This window comes from Macrotis lagotis, chromosome 4 (assembly GCF_037893015.1).
Source record: "Macrotis lagotis isolate mMagLag1 chromosome 4, bilby.v1.9.chrom.fasta, whole genome shotgun sequence".
Lineage (NCBI taxonomy): Eukaryota > Metazoa > Chordata > Mammalia > Peramelemorphia > Peramelidae > Macrotis > Macrotis lagotis.
This window is the reverse complement of record NC_133661.1, coordinates 186069279-186086661: the sequence shown is the minus strand read 5'-3', so window position 1 is coordinate 186086661 and position 17383 is coordinate 186069279. Positions and strand designations below refer to the sequence as shown.

At 36.1% G+C, this 17383-nt stretch overlaps 1 pseudogene; it reads right to left on the bottom strand.

Annotated features, from left to right (window-relative positions):
• Window positions 1–4070: 4070 nt before the first annotated feature.
• Window positions 4071–4878, bottom strand: LOC141520141 (tetraspanin-17 pseudogene; annotated as a pseudogene).
• Between the last annotated feature and the right edge of the window lie 12505 nt (window positions 4879–17383).

Sequence of the window (17383 nt, the reverse complement as noted above, 5' to 3'; positions counted from 1 at the left end):
ACCATTTCATTTCTTAGATTCTTTTGAGTGATCCTGGGGGAATCAGCGCTCCTGTGTTTCATCTATAAAAGCTCCTTCTACCTGCTCTACTAAACAAGAAGGTTCATATGAGTATTATCAGTATCAGAAAAGATGCATTTTCAATGAAATACAAGACTTGCAAAATTTTCTAATAAAGAAAACCAGAACTGAAAAGAAAATTTGATCTTCAAAATACATGACTCACAAATGCATAAAAAGATAAATGGAAAAGGAGGGGAAATGCTAATCAAGAACATTAAATAGTATATATCCCTACAAGGAAAGATAACACTTGTTAACTTTTGATGATTGTATTTCTCTTAGGAGAGTTAAAATAAATAAACTTAAAGAGAGGGTATGGGTATAGGATAACCATGAAAATGTTGAACCTTTAGCCAGTATCTCGGCTAATGAGAATTAAATATAATTAAATATAAGCGATACATGTTACAATGTTGTTTACAAGAGTGATTTTCCTACTGAGATAGAGGGAGGGAGAGGCTTTAGAGGATCTATACATAATTAAATCATGATTTTACTAGACTAGATACTTTAGATAAGGAACACTGTAGTACAATAGGGTCAGAGGGTGATAGAATTCTTAGAAGAGTTGGATATAGATCATAAAGTGATCTTGCATTATTGCATACTTTAGTAAACATGGGTTTTAGTGCTCTAGTTGGAATACTATAAGGAGAGAAGGAGAGAATGTGTCCAATATTTTAGCTAAGGAAAGTTGGAGTGCTATGGTTGGAGTGTTATAGGTATACAGAGACAGAATGTACTTTTCTGGGGAGGGTTGTAATATTAGAGCTAGAATGCTATAGGGACAGAGGGAGAGAGTGTACCTGATATTTTGATTGAGGAGGGTTGTAGTGCTAAGGTTGGAGTACTATAGGGATGGAGGTAAACAGTGTACTTAGGGGGACTGGACATGAAAAGAACAGGAAGCAATTTTGCTTTGCTTGATACTTTGACTACAATTGGAAGAAATATGCTTAGAGGGGAATGGTATAAATGATTCATGAAATGATTTGGCTTTGCCTGATGCTTTGGCTCAAAAGGAGCTAAACCCCCATTGAGGGTTCTTGAAAAAAAAGGGTGTTGTGTTGACTATAATCTGATCCAATTTATGACTCTTGAGAAATGTATTTCTAATGAGATGGAAGAGGAGAGTGTACTTAGACAGTGACTATGAGGCAATGTTGCTTCTCAATCAAACAAATAATCAATCAACTTTTGAGAAAGGTTAAAAGGACAGATAAAAGAAGTATATTTTGACAGAGAAGTTGTATGTATAAGACAGTTAAAAGAATAAAGACATGTAAAGAAGGATTATACTAGGAGAAGTTTAGGCATTAGAGGATAAATAATACCTCATCAAGGGGAATAAAGACCTATTATAATAAGTAGAGGGAAAGAAGAGAAGATGTGAACATTGAATAAACCCTACTCTCAACAGATTTAGCCCAAAGAGGGAATGACATACATTCCTAATGGGATTTTAAAAATCTTTCCTACCCTACAGAAAAGTAGAGGGTAAAGGGAAAGAAAGGGAAAGACAGTCTGATAAAAGTGAAGGTAAAAGTAAAAGTAAAGTTAAATTTAAATTTTAAAAAGGGAGGAAAAATATTGATGAAGAGGGATAAAAGGAAAGGAAAGAGAAAAAATATAAATAAGGAAAGATAACATGGAGGGAAATGCAGAATTACTAATCTTAACTGTAAATGTGAATGGGATGAACTCTCCCATAAAGCAGAAGCATAAAATAGAATGAATTAAAAACCAGAATCCTACAACATGTTGTTTACAAGAAATACATTTGAAACAGAAAGATGGTTAGAGAAAAATATATGCTTCAGTGAAGGTAAAAAAATCAGGGGGTAGCAACAGTGGTCGATTTCAAATAAATTAACATCTGGTTCTCTGCCCTAATGACTTTTTTAAGTATACAAAGAGACATATTGAAAGGTAATTTAATATTTCATGCATTTAATATTAAAATAAGAACAATAAAAGAGGTAAACATAACTAGATTATGTTATATTATTCACAATAAACAAGCACATCCCTGTGGAGTGAAAGCAGCCACGTGACCACAGCAGTCAATGTTGGAACATATGCAGAACAAAACTCATTCTACCTATTCTAAATCTTTTTTTTCTACTTCCATTGTTTTCAAAATGAGCAATAAGATAAACCCTAGAAATATATATTTCTATTGGTTCACTGTATCCCAGCTTCCTATTGGTTTCACTGTTCAGGGAACACCAGAGCACTCATAATATCTGGGGAATTTGGAATACAATACAAATTGGAAACAAATGACAACTTGTCACCCCCCTAGTTGTTGGGCACTTTTTCCTCTTTACATTATTTGTTTGTTTACTGAAGTAACAAAAAAGCAAGAGAATTAAAATGACACATTTCATCAAAGCTATAATAACCTTTAAGAAATGAATAAATAAAAATTACAAGCATAGTTCTGTAAAATTTTTTTCACCTCTGGAAAGAATGAACTGTACTGTAGGCACTTAGAAAATGCATTGTACAGATGAACATAAAAAAAGAATAAGGAATGTAAATTTATCATTTCCAAATTAGGTGGTTGCCCAGGCACCCACCTTAGAGAGAACCTTGATTGTAAGTTTCATTTTAACAACCAGTTCACTGAACTCAACAAAAAATTTTGTATTGGTTCTGCCCAACTGGTGTGAACCGACATTCCCACTACTGGGTAATGATCCTGATCTCAGACAAAGCAAAAGTAAAAATAGATCTCATTAAAAGGGATAAGGAAGGAAATTACATCTTCTTAAAAGGTGCCATAGGCAATGAAGTCATATCATTATTAAACATATGTGCACCAAGTAGTATAGCATCCAAATTCTTAGAGGAGAAGCTTAATGAATTACAGGGAGACATAGATAGCAAAACTATAATAGTGGGGGACTTCAACCTCCCTCTCTCAGAATTGGATAGATCTAACCATAAAATAAGAAGGAAGTTAAGGTGATTAGAATATTAAAAGGCTTAGATATGACTGACCTTTGGAGAAAACTAAATGGGATAAAAAGAAATATACCTTTTCTCTGCAATACATAGCACCTATAGCAAAATTGACCTTGTATAGGAAATAAAAACCTTACTATAAATGCAGAAAAACAAATAATAAAAACATACCTTTAAAATCATGATAAAATAAAAATTAGATGTAAGAAAGAGCTACAGAAAGATAAAACAAAATTAATTAGAATCAAGAACAAATCCTTTGTGAAATACTAGTGAGGAAATCAATCATTATTCATCAAAGCTAAGTTTTCAGCAATAAATGGAGAAGACTTCTTTTGTTCTTTAGGAAAAATGTAAAAATTTATAATACTAATACACATTGAGGTGACTTGCATGCCATGGCTATTTTAAAGGATGGTTCCATTTATTTATTTATTTGTCTATCTATCTATTTGTTTGTTTGTTTATTTATTTTTGAGGGTGAGGACAGTTTATTAGTCTCCACGGGGTTGGTAGGGGGCAACAGCAGAACCCCTCCCCACCCCAACTTTCCCCAGCACATGTCCTCCGTCACCCCAGGGACTGCGGTCTGGGTAGCATCAGGGAATGATAACTGTCCCTGTTATCAGGACTCTCAGGAACCAATACTCAATTTAGAAGCTTTTATTCTCCCCCCACCCCTCATTACATGGAACTGTTTCCATGACAATCAGCCACCCCAGAAGTCCTTGACATCATCTCTGGACTTCACAGCTGTGCCCAGGGGAGGCAATAGGCAGCTGCACCCCTCACATTGCCCCAGTATGGACACATACCCACCCCCCCACTCTGTAACCTAAATATAAATAGCCTCCCTGCAGCCCCACACAACTCAGGGGTGCCAGGGACATTGAGCCTGGTGCTGAGTGGGGGCTCCTCAAGGTGGGCCTGCTAAAGTCATACCTGGAGTTCATCCACTCAGCTGATTATGGTGCCAGCCAGGGCTGCCTACCCTCTGAGGACTAGATGCTGTTGGCTCAGAGTCACCCTCTCTGCCCTCACCAATTGGCTTTCACCGCATTGATGTTACTCAAAAGATTCTGAGCCAAACAAATACCAAAGATCTGGAGCATGGCAATGCCCACAAAGACCCCAACCACCACAACGGTTGTCTTGCAGCCATTTTTCAAACTGGTCCACACAACCTTTCGTATGGAAGAAGCTCTGTTGTTCCAGTTTCAGTTTAAGCTGGACATCATAGCCACATTGGGTATTGAGAACATTCTCTGCAGGATCCTTGACACAGCAGAAGGGCACTCCACACTGCTCAGGCCTGGGGTTCTAGTCAGTGCAATTAAAATAGATGCTGAGGTTCCAGTCGCTGGGCCCTCAGGCTCCAAAGCAAGACCAATATTCCTGAGCAAAGTCAATGAGGTTTTGCAGGTCGATATCATCCCAACAGACCTTGACATTGTTGTTGATGAAGATATTGAGCTGGTCTCTAATCCAGTCCTTGAAGATGAAAGCCAGAATTCCTGTGGCCAGCTCCAGAAAGAAGATAAGGCCAAGGAACACTGAGAAAAACTTGAGTAAAAAGGTGTTCTCCCAAAGAGCCCCAATGCAGCCTGCAAAGCCCAGCATAGACATAATACCTCCAACCACCATGAAGAACCAGACAGGATCCCTGCCACTCAGGTGGGTAAGTGAGGAGATGTTGGAAAGGACACCCTTCTCTCCCCAGGTCCACAGGCCTATGATCAGCAGCACAGCCCCCAAAAGCTAGAAAACAATGTTCAAACCGAATAGAAAGTATTTCCCACAGAAGCTGACCTCGGGCTCCTGGAAGCGCTGCTGCTTGGTGGGCATGGTGAGTGGCCCACGGAGCCGCTAGCCTGGGGTCGGGGCCCATGGCCCCACAGCAGCCCTGGCTCAGTGCTGGCCCCAGGCCTCTAAAGAATGGTTTTACAAACCAAACATTTAATTGCATAAAAGGCTAGACAAATATTCTATATATAGTGTAACTAAGATAAAAGTAAAAATAATAGATTGAGGAAAATATTGTAGAAAATAGATTTAAACATGATACTTAAAATTTGCAAGGAACAAAAAGCATATTCATTATCTAATGAATAAGTGTTCAAAAGTTATAAATAGTAAATTCACAACAGAGGAAATAAATTAGAAAATCATTTGAATGTACAGACCAGATAATTACAAATCAAAATAATTGACATACTATAATTAATGATCAGATAATTACAAATAAAATAATTGACATACTATTCTATGGTCATCTAATTGTTATATATATATATATATATGTATATATATATATATATATGTATATATATACTTCCAAAGTTAATAGCAATGAACAACTAAACAAAATCATAGAACTGAGAAGGAGAAACAGATACACTGTTGATAGAATTACAAATTGGTGGATTCTGTTTTTCAATTTTTAAAATTTTTTTATTATATAAATATTTTATTTGTTTTCCAATTATATGCAGTAGTAGTTTCTACCTATAATTTTTTGACAAGGTTTTGAATTTTACACTTTTTCCCCCACCCTTCCTTCCCTCCCTATCTCCTAACACAGAAGGCAATCTGATAATCTTTACATTGTTTCCATGCTATACTTTGATCAAAATTGAATGTGTTGAGAAAGAAATCATATCCTTAAGGAAAAAATAAAATATTAGAGATAGCAAAATTATGTCTTAAACTGAAGGTAATAGTATTTGGTCTTTGTTTAAACTCAACAGCTCTTTCTCTGGATACAGATGGTATCCTCTGTCACAGATACCCTAAAATTGTCCCTGATAATTGCGCTGATGGAATGAGCAAGTCCATTAAGCTTGATCAACACCCCCATGCTGCTGTTAGGATGTACTGTGTTCTTCTGGTTCTGCTCATCTCACTCAGCATCAGTTCCTGCAAGTCTTTCCAGGCTTCTTTGAAATCCCATTCCTCCTGATTTCTAATAGAACAATAGTGTTCCATAATGTGCATATACCACAATTTATTCAGCCATTCCCCAACTAATGGACATTCACTCAATTTCTAATTCTTTACTATCACAGTCAGAGCTATGAATATTTTTTGTACAAGTGATGTTTTTATCTTTTTTCATGATCTCTTCAGGGAATAGACCCAGTATAGGTATTGCTGGATCAAAGGGTATGCACATTTTTATTGCCCTTTAGATGTAATTCCAAATTGTTCTCCAGAAAGGTTGGATCGGTTCACAACTCTAAAATTGGTGGATTCTTTAGAGAGCAGGTTGACAGGTTGCAAGAGTTATAAGAGTAAATATATCCTTTGACCCAATTTTGCAAGAGTTATAAGAGTAAATATATCCTTTGACCCAATTTTGTATTAATGCAAAAGTCAAGAACAGGATTTCAAAGATTTAGAGGTGGAAGGAAACTTAAAGACTTCCAAAGTAGTTGTACTTTCTATATCAGGGAGCATACTACATCCCAAATGAGTTGCTGTAAGATTTTTCTTGAATTCTCATCACACATATATGATCCCGTATGTAAATTACTTTGTACTCTAAAAAGTAATAGGTAAATGTCAGTTGTGATTATCTGAATGCTGGTGTTTTGTTTTTTCCAACATCACACTCATGAGAAAGAAAGGAAGGAAGGAGGAAGGAAGGAAGGAAGGAAGGAAGGAAGGAAGGAAGGAAGGAAGGAAGGAAGGAAGGGAGGGAGGGAGGGAGGGAGGGAAAGGAAGGGAGAGAGAAGAGAGATAGAGAGGAGAATAGAAAGGCTTTAGAATAATAGAATAATCATAACACACACACATACTTTAGAAAAAAATATAGACATCCTCTGACTGTTTCCTGTTCTTTAATTGAGGGGTGATGAAAAATCTTGAGTAAAAACAGTCACTAATACTGAGTCATTTTGAAGTTATTCTTATGTTTTAACCTTCCTTGACTTTGAAGGGGAGTACTGTAGGAGAGAGCAGGGTGCTCTAAAGAGCATGTCCTCTGTCTCCTTAGCAGTACATAGCAGCAGCTGCTACACATGCTTACTTACTCCATCTCCTGATTAGAATTGTGGACTAAATGAGGCAAAACCAAACTGAGGCAAATAGCGTGCTAGCACCAATAAGGAGTTGGTACTGATTTCCCATTAGTCAGGATCACCAGGTTTTTAAAAGGAAAATTCCAGTTTGGACCTTTGCCTTGATTACACAGGCAAAACTCAGGAAGAGAAAGTTAAAAAGAATTTTATTAAAACACCAGGGCAGAAAAGAGTTGGTGTACTAGCTGCAGAGCTAACCAGGGATTTCAAAGAATAAGCATCTTCCATATAAGGGCAAATCCTCCCTAAGAATTTTGAACAGTCCACATTTGTAATGTGGAGATAGGGTGCATTAGTATGTTTGGCAGCTGCACATTATGAAGTATGCACAGTACACATTATGAAGAGATGGAATTAACATGGAGATGCAATCAGTAATCACTCATTAAAACACACTGCTCTCTTCCCAAAGATAAGCAGGTTGAAACATGGAATCACATTAGTGACTGCTTTACAATGTTATAAATGGCTGCTGAATTAGAATTTTAGAATCTATTTCTTTTGAATTTTTGTGATTATTTTTCTTGATCATATGTACTGAGGTGACTAATGAGAACAGGAGATTAAAATAAAGCCATCTAAGGTCCTACAAGCAGAATCCTGGACTCAGTGGCAGTCTTAGCTGAATCCAAACTACTTGAGAAAGGATTCTAGTCCAGGACTTGAGTAGCAGATGATAGAGAGGAAATAGTGTTCCAGTTAATCCCTCTGAAAAGGAATTCATTAACAGAGCCCCAAGCAGAAGGACTCCATGTAGAAGGACTACAGGACTACTATAACAAAGGTTATACACTATGCCAGTTGAATTTATATCAGGAATTCAGAGTTAATTAAATATTGGGAAAACTATTAATATAATAATATTGGGAAAACTTTTACTATAATAATAATATCAAAATGGAAAAAAATGCATAATTATGTCAATCCATGTAGAAAATATTTTTGGTAAGATATGCCAACTATTTCCATTAAAGCATGAGAAAGTATAGAAATTCATATATTGATATTTTTTAATTTGATAAGATATTGATATTTCTTATTGATTATTCCTTGATAAGGAATTAATATTTCTTAAATTAACAAGAAGTATGTATCTCAAACAAAACTCAACATTATCTAATACAGATAAACTAGAAGCCTTTCCAATAAGATCAGAAGTAAAACAAAAGTGTCTATTTAATCACCATTACTACAAAATATGGTAGGGGCAGCTAGGAGGCACAGTGTATAGAGCACCAGCCCTGGAGTCAGGAAGACCTGATTTCAAATCTGATCTCAGACACTTAATAATTGCCTAGCTGTGTGTCCTTGGGCAAGTCACTTAACCCTTGCCTTAATTTTAAAAAAATTTTAAATATGTTACTAGAAAAATTAGTAAAAGCAATAAGACAAAAAAAGAAATTGAAGAAATATGCATAGGCAGAAAGAGAACAAAATTATCACTTTTTGACAATGATGTAATGCTTTACATTAAGAATCCTAGAGAATCAAATAAAGAAAATATCGAAACAATTGACAATGAAAGTAATCAAACATAAAATAAATCCACACAAATCGTTAGTATTTTTGTATATATCCACAAAATCTAGCTGAAAGAGACAGACATTCCATTTAAAACTATAGTAAGCGTAAATACTTAAGAGTCTGTCCATATATAAATATATGTATATTTATATATATAAAATATATATGTAATATAAATAATAATAGTTATTTGAATCCAATTGCAAAACATTATACAATTAAAATTCTAAGTTATAGAAGTGTTCATCACTCATAGATTGTCAAATAACAAAAATGATAATGCTACTTAAATTAACTTATTTGTTGAGTGTAATTATAATCAAACTAATAAATGATTATTTTAGAAAGATTGGAAAAATAATGACAAAATTAATTCAAAGGAAACAAAAATAAGGAATGGGAATTAAATTTAAGAATAGGAAATAAGGAACCCTGAAGCCATAACTGGCTAAGAAATAGAGAGGTTAATAGGAAACAAAATGCAAAATCAAATGAGTATAGTAGCCTAATATTTGACAAATCCAAGGATCCCAGTTATTGGGAAAAAACTCACTATTGTGACATAAAAAAGTGTGAAAGACATAGTTTCTAAGTGATTAATCATTTTATTAATTATGTCAATGGACAGTCATGAAGGTTTATGGAAAATTATATCAAAATTTTGTTGCCCAGAGTTCATCAGTATTGTATGTCAATTTCATGACAGCATGCATGCAAGGGTTCTGGGTAGTGAACGGTGCTCTCCAGATTTCCTAATCACCAATGGAGTAAAACAAGGATGTGTCTTTGCTCCCATACTTTGTAGCATGATATTTTCAGCCATGCTATCAAATGCCTTCAATGAGGATGAACATGGCCTCAAGAGTAGCTACCACACTGATGGCAAATTCTTCAACTTGAAAAGGTTACAATCCAAGACCGAAGTGGAGGGAGTGTTGGTGCATGACCTTCTGTTGGCTGATAATTATACACTCAATGCAGCCTCTGAAGCTGATATGCAACAAAGGATGGATCAATTCTCTGCTGATTGTGCTAATTTTGTTCGAACAATTAATACCAAGAGAACAGGTGCTCCATCAGCCAGCACCACACCATCCATACATGGAGCCACCGATTACATGAAATGGAGAAGTTTGGACTTGTAGACACATTCACTTACCTTAGTAGTGTCCTTTCCAAGGAGGTACACATTGATAAATGAGGTTGACACTTGCATTGTCAGAGCTAGCTCGGTATCTGGGAGGCTCCAAAAAAAAGTGTGGGAGAAAAGAGGAATTAGACTACCACACTGAAGATCTACAGAGCTGTTGTGTTGACCACGTTGCTATATGCCTATGAAACATGAAAAGTCTATCAGCACCATGAGAGGAACCTGAATCACTTCAATTTAAATTGTCTTAGGAAGATTCTGAAGATCACCTGGCAGGAGAAGATAGCAGATACTGAGGTCTTTTCTCAAGCTAAACTGCCTAGCATGCCAACATTACTACAGAGAGTGCAACTACGATGGTCTGGACATGTTAGAATGTCAGACACATGCTTGCCAAAAATACTATTTTATGGAGAACTCACACAGGGCAAATGCTCAAAAGGGAATCAGAAGAAGTGATACAGAGATACCCTGAAAGTTTCACTGAAGAACTTTAGAATTGATTGTACAGCATGGGAGACACTGGCACAGGACCACCCAGCAAGGCATACCTTCAACAGTGAAGGTGCTACACTCTATGAGGAAGGCAGAATTGAAGCATCTCAAAGGAAACCTGGCATCCATAAGTTTAGAGTAGCCACCCCAGCCATTCACATGGATTATTTTTGCCCAACCTGTGGTAGAACATTCCAAGCTCATATTGATCTGATCAGCCACAGTTGGGCTCACTGCAATCTGTCTCAAACATAGTGATATAATTGTGGTCTTCTTTTTCATAACATAAGACAAGAACTAATGGACAATTAATAAAACAGGTCAGTGGCACTCTGGAATACAAAAAAACAGTTCGTGGAAACTTCTTGATGCTTATATGCCCTTGGAAGAGTGGAGTATTCCTGACCAGCAGCAATCTACTCTGAGTAGTTAGCAATTAAGAATAAATATTAAAAAGAGAGGCAGTTATATTCTAATGAGGGGTTGGGAAATGTGACTTTGATTATGTTCTTATGGACCAAGAGAGAAAATTGCAACCACATCATCCTTATCCCTGGGTATTCTAGACAAAGGATCTACACCTCCTTTTGAGTCTGCATGGAACTCTTGGTGGAATTCATCTTAAATTAAATTCTTTGTAAGGTTTTTCTACTTGGTTGGGGTCTCCAACCCAGAATTGAAAAGCATGTAACCTAAGATTCAGGCAACATCATCTATCAACTTTTGTCTTTCAGAAACTGAACAACTGGAGCAGCTAGGTGGCACAGTGGACAGAGCACCAGCCCTAGAGTCAGGAGTACCTGAGTTCAAGTACTGCCTCAGACACTTAATAATTACCTAGCTGTGTGGCCTGGGCCAAGCCATTTAACCCCATTTGCTTTGTAAAAACCTAAAAAAAAAAAAAAAACCTGAACAACCTACAGGTTTCTGTATCTGAATGAGGAAATAAGAAAGGAAAAAAATTCCTGATCCTAATTTAATTATTTTTGATATAAGAGATAAATAAGCTTTTATCTCACTAATCAACAAAAGCTATTAAGAAAACTGGAAAGTGGTGTTGGGGTGGGGGCAGCCAGGTGGCACGGTGAATAGAGAGTCAATCCTGGAATCAGGATCCAACCTTAGACACCTAGTTGTTTAACCTTGGGCAAGTCATTTAACACCATTGCCTTGCCAAAAAAACAAAAAACACTGGAAAGTAGTTTAGGTCAGAAAAATGGGGGAGAGAGGGGCCTAAGAAACAAAATAAGGAAGAGATCCATCAGTATTTAATAATATATTTACAGAATTTTTAAAATTATTGATTGACTTCACTGAATTCTTTTCTCCTATTTTCCTTCCCCACTCTTTATACATATAATTTGCTATTTTGCTATAATTAGTTCTCTGGGATAGGCAAGAGAGAGGGATATAGGAAGAAATTCCACTGATATTAAAAACCAAAAGATATCAATAAAAATTTATTTTAAAAAATTCATCCCCTACAATATGGCTCTTGCCTATCCTTTCCAAAGTGATTATACACTCCCCTCTTTTGTGTGCTCCATGTTCTAGCCAATTTGATCTACATGATGCTTCTCATATATGACATCTCCCACCCATTGCAACTTTGCAAAGGCTTTGTATTTCTTCTTTCAATATCTGCACTCCTTTCCTTTGCCTGTTGAAAATGAAACAGTGAAATTATAATAACCTTTAGGAGCCATTTTTTCATTGCCCACCCCTTTCCAAGCTGTTAGTATTCTCTCCACCAACACAAAAGCATTCTGTGTTGACTTTGTATATGTTTTGCATTTACTTATCCATATACTTTTTTTTAGTTTTTAACAAGTCAGTGTGGTTAAGTGACTTGCCCAAGGTCGTGTGTAGCTGTGTAGCTAGGTAATTATTAGGTGTTATTTATATACATTTTGTTCCCCCCCCCATATATTGAACTCCTTGAGGCCAGAGACCATTCTCATCCTTAATTTTTAGATCCCTAATACATGTAAACTTGGCATATAGTAGGTATTCAAGAAATATATATTGAATTGCATTTCCCCCCCAATCCTCATTTCCCTAAACATGGCACTACCATCTTCTGATTATTCAAATTCCTAATCTATTTTATTTTTAGGTTTTTGCAAGGCAAATGGGGTTAAGTGGCTTGCCCCAGGCCACTCAGCTAGGTAATTATTAAGTGTCTGAGACCGGATTTGAACTCAGGTACTCCTGACTCCAGGGCCAGTGCTCTATCCACTGCCACCTAGTCTCCCCCAAAATTCCTAATCTTAAAGTAGTCCTCACCTCTTCATTCTCCCTCACCACCATACTTCTCTTTTTTAATCTGTTGTGAAATCTAATTAATTCTGACTTTGTGATGTCTGGTTTCTCTCTCTCTCTCTCTCTCTCTCTCTTTTTTCTACCAATACAGCAACTACTTAAGTCCCTATCACCACCCAATGACTTGACCCACTCCAAGAGCCTTTTAATCTATTCTTAGTATTCAGTCTCTCCTACTTCAAATCTATCTCCCCAAGTTACTAGCCAGCCACCAAACTGACTTTTCAAAAGTATGGGCCTAACCATGCCACTCCCTATATTATAAAGCTTGTATTGTTTCCTGTTACTTCTAGGATAATATATATTTGACCTTTGCAGCCCTTCACAATTTAAGTCTCTCTTTTTTAAGTTGATTTTACATTAGTATCTCTAACACACTGTACATTTCAGTTAAATTGACTTACTTCCCCATTCTAAACATTTTATCTTCTCCCTCTATAATGTCACAACTGAAATTAAGGTAAAATGAGACACAAAGTTTTGAGCACATTAAATTTATTGGTATGGCTAGCAGTTACCAATAAAAAGAGGTCTCTCAGTTCTCCAGGAAACCAAGATATCTCAAATGAAGGCTGATTATTTTTACAGACAAAAGGATGTGTATCCAAATTTAGAAGCATTATAAATGGAAAAACAATATGATTTATTGGAAGCTTGGATTGCAGGGCTAGCAATAAACCCTCCTTCTTGTTTGCTATGGAAAGTTCATTGGTGTCCACCTTCATGGCTAGTTAGAGTTACAGTGATAACTAACCAGATTTTCTTGAAGAGCAGTCAGTGTTTCAGAGATGAACAAACCCAGACTCCCTGGCATTCACCTGCATCCTAAAAAGACAACAGATTTTCTTGCCATAAGAACAGAACGGTGATTAGCAGGAAAAGTAAAGATCTGAACTTATTTTACTCAGAGAGAAGCTGAACTTATCTTAGAGGCAAAGAAATATAACAGGCAGTATATAAAATATCTGCAATAATTCATAGTAGAATCAATTACAAAAAATGGAGACTATCAATTTGATTTTCTCAGGTTCTTTGCACAAACCCATGTCTCAAACCAAGCGTATTCTTTTTCTTCTATCTTTTGTAACTCCTAGTTTCTCATCAAGATCCATCTCAAGTACCTCTTCCTAGGAGAGACTTCACCTGATAACCATTGTTATTAATGCTCTCTACCCTTGATGTTGTAATTATTCTGAATTTATTTGGTATACATTCACTTGTGTATCTGTTTACATTCAATAGAATTTAAGTTCCTTGAGGGCTGGTCATTTTCATTTCCAGGTTGATATTTTATTGTCATGTAAGTATGAGTGCTAACTTGGCAGGTAGAACTAAGAAAAGCTACAAAAAAACTGATATGAAAGAAATATGAAAGGAAGATCTCCCTCTAAAAAGGATCATAGCTTCATAGAATTAGGTCTCTTCAGGGACCTCAAGTCATTGAATCTAACCTCTTACCCAAAGTAGAAATTTCCTCTAAAAAGTCTCTTTTTTTAGGATTTTGCAAGGCAAATGTGGTTAAGTGACTTGCCCAGGGCCACGCAGCTAGGTAATTATTAAGTGTCTGAGCCTGAGTTTGAACGCAGGTACTCCTGACTCCAGGGCCAGTGTTTTATCCACTGTGCCACCTAGCCACCCCTTAAAAGTCCTCTAGGAGCAGTTTTCTGGCCCTTCTTGATACATTCTAGGAATTTAAAAAAGGCTTTATGTTCTGAAAAGATTATTAGGCTATTTATTACTAGTATGTAATCCTAGTAATTTTATTAATAGTATAATTATTATTATATTAAATGCTTATATACAATATGATTATATTATAATAATTATAATAATATAAATTATAATTGTAAATATAATACAATTCTAATATAATTAATTCTAATTCTAATAATTAAATATAATTAATTCTAATACTAGTTATGATCATATGTAATACTTCTGAATATGTAAATATAGACTAAGAACCTCAGGGAAAGGTGGGGAGGGTTTGTAATGTTAAGTTTAAGAGGAGCAGAGGTACTGGAGTTATACTTGGTTTTAAGGAATGGAGGAGAAATAATAGAAAGAATTTCTGGAGGGAGAAGGTTAATGGTGAAATTGCTCAGATAGGGTAGCCTATAGATCTTAAAATAATCTGGTAAAAAGTGCAAAAATACCCCTATTTCCAGAAACTCCCAGGATATAGGCCTCCAACAGGTTCCCTATCCCTTCAAATTCTTCCCTACTTTGTGACTCATCTTTACCTTCATTTTTATTTTATGGTATATAAGACTTTTCATCCCCCAAAGAGTGAGAAGGGTGAAAGTTGAAAGGGTCACTTGATGCAGCACATTGAAACGGATTCACTATAGAGTGAATCAAAATGTGAGCTACGATTATAAACTGATGATGTCACCAGAGCCTCTTCTATTTTCAGAGAACATTATGATGGCATCAACATTTTCTGTTTGGTAGGGAAAGAGTAAAAGGAGACAGAAGAAACTAAATACCTGAAGAAGGGGTGGGGGTGGGATGGGGGGTGGGGTTAGGAACATTGCAAATGAATGGAAAAGGAAAGGCCTAGAAAAGGAAGGTGCAGAAGTTACTCAAGGGATATAATATTCTAAAGACAGTTTTTGGAATGGGCTCCAATAAAAGGCTCTATAAGTTGCAATTCCACCATCAGCATATGAGTACCAGTTTAGTAGATGTTAGTTTATACTTGAGAGTTGCTAAAACATGTTTCTTTATGAAAGACATGTATATTTTCCAATAACTATTACTTATTTGTGAATTTGTTTTTTTAACATCTTTTTCATTTTCTATGACTATTAGTCCCTTGGAAAATGAGTATCTGATTTAAGAGTATATCAGTTACTCAGACATCAGTTAATAATACATTAGTAACTGAGAATATTATATGTCAAGTTTGAAGCTATTTTATTTGCTTCAAATATGTTTCCCTATCTTTTTTAAACTTATTCTGTTCTTTCATATGATACATTTTTAAAAAGTTAAATGAAGGTACTATCTTCCATGGCTCTTCCTGAGTCATACTCTACTGGATAGTTATTTATTTTCCTTATTTTCTGTTTTCAGTTCCAAAGGTTATTAATATATCCCTTATACTGGGTTCTCCCAGTTACCCAAACTCTCCTAAATATCTCTCTCTCTCTCTCTCTCTCTCTCTCTCTCTCTCTCTCTCTCTCTCTCTCTCTCTCTCTCTCTCTCTCTCTCTCTCTCTCTCTCTCTCCCCTCCCTTTCCCTGATGCTCCTCCCCATCTCCTCCCAGGCTTTCTGTGCAATTGCAGAATCTCTCCTCGCATCTCACTAATTCCCAAGAAAGAGCTGATAACAAATGCAGTGCAATCATTTACTGACAGAGAAGGTGAAAATATACAAAACCTCAAATCCCATCCAACCCTGAAGAAATCTGAAGGGCTAAAACTACAAGGGGTACTTCCCAACAAAGGGTTCACTTATCAACAAGAACTTTCTTGAGAAGGGAGAAATCAGGAGCATTTTTGAAGTCAGAATGAGGTGAAATTGAGCAAGGAAGAGGACCTCTATTATATATTTAAAATATATAATATTCTACATATTTATGATAAATATGACTGTTTTATCTCATTTTAATGTCCCACACCCAGTCAAGCTCTCACGTATGAGTTCTTAACCTGCTATCAATGAACTTTATATAATTGGGATTTTATTATCTTATGCATTTAAGCTTTAAAAAACATTCTTCTGAAAAGGAATCCATAAGTTTCATGAGACTGCTAAAAATATATAGTATACAAAAATGTTTAAGAACCCTTGCCAAGAATGAAAGGAATCAGAGTAAAAAGACAATCTTTTCTTTATCTTCCAGCACTCTACAACTTCCCCATCCTAGCACCCTCTTGATACAGACTGAGGGAGGTTGTCCACACAAATGACCAGACTGGTTTGAGAATCAGACTCTTCTACTCTTTCAGGTACTCATATCATACCTTTACTTACAGCTAGACTGTGATTTAAATAAAATGAACAAGTGGAGACAGCAATATGAGTCTGGTGCCCTGAGAATTACATAAAAGAGTATAAGAACTAAAATGAGTCATGAGGAAGAAACTTGTCATTCTGAGGGAAAATAGGCTCAAACAAAGAATCAATATATAACTGGTAATAGAGGAAAGCTAAAACATCATCTTCTTTCTCAGTAAGTGGTCATGATAACTTTGGTGCGCTGTTTCAGTTTAGAAGCTACAATCCTGACAGGTGACCCAAAGAAGGAAAAAGAAATCATCATAAAACCACAGACCCTTTATCTTATAATGTCTTCCAGAGATCATACCATCCCAAATTATGCCTCTGAATATAATGATCCCTCCCTCAGCCCAAATGTAGAGGCAGAGTCCCCAGGTTATTGGATGGTGGAGCAGACAACAATTGACTTAAACTGGGAATAAATTCACAAGAACAAATTTCAACTCCACAGCCCCAACTCCATTATCAGAAATCAAGTTGCCCATATGAGAAAGAATGCCATTTAGTGGAAATTTTCAGTCTCTGTAGTCAGAAGACCCAAGTTCAAAACCCACTTCTATTGCTTATAACCTGTTTTACTTTGACAACACACTTGCCTCCCCCCACTGTCTTCATCTGTAAAATAACAAGGTTGGATTAAATATTTTCTGAGGTCTCTTTCAGCTCTACATCTATGTGTCCGTGAGACCTGATCACAATATGCACTGAAAGCTCTAGTTCTCATCCCATAAAGGAATTTTTTTTTAAAAAATTACACAGACACAGTTTTAGC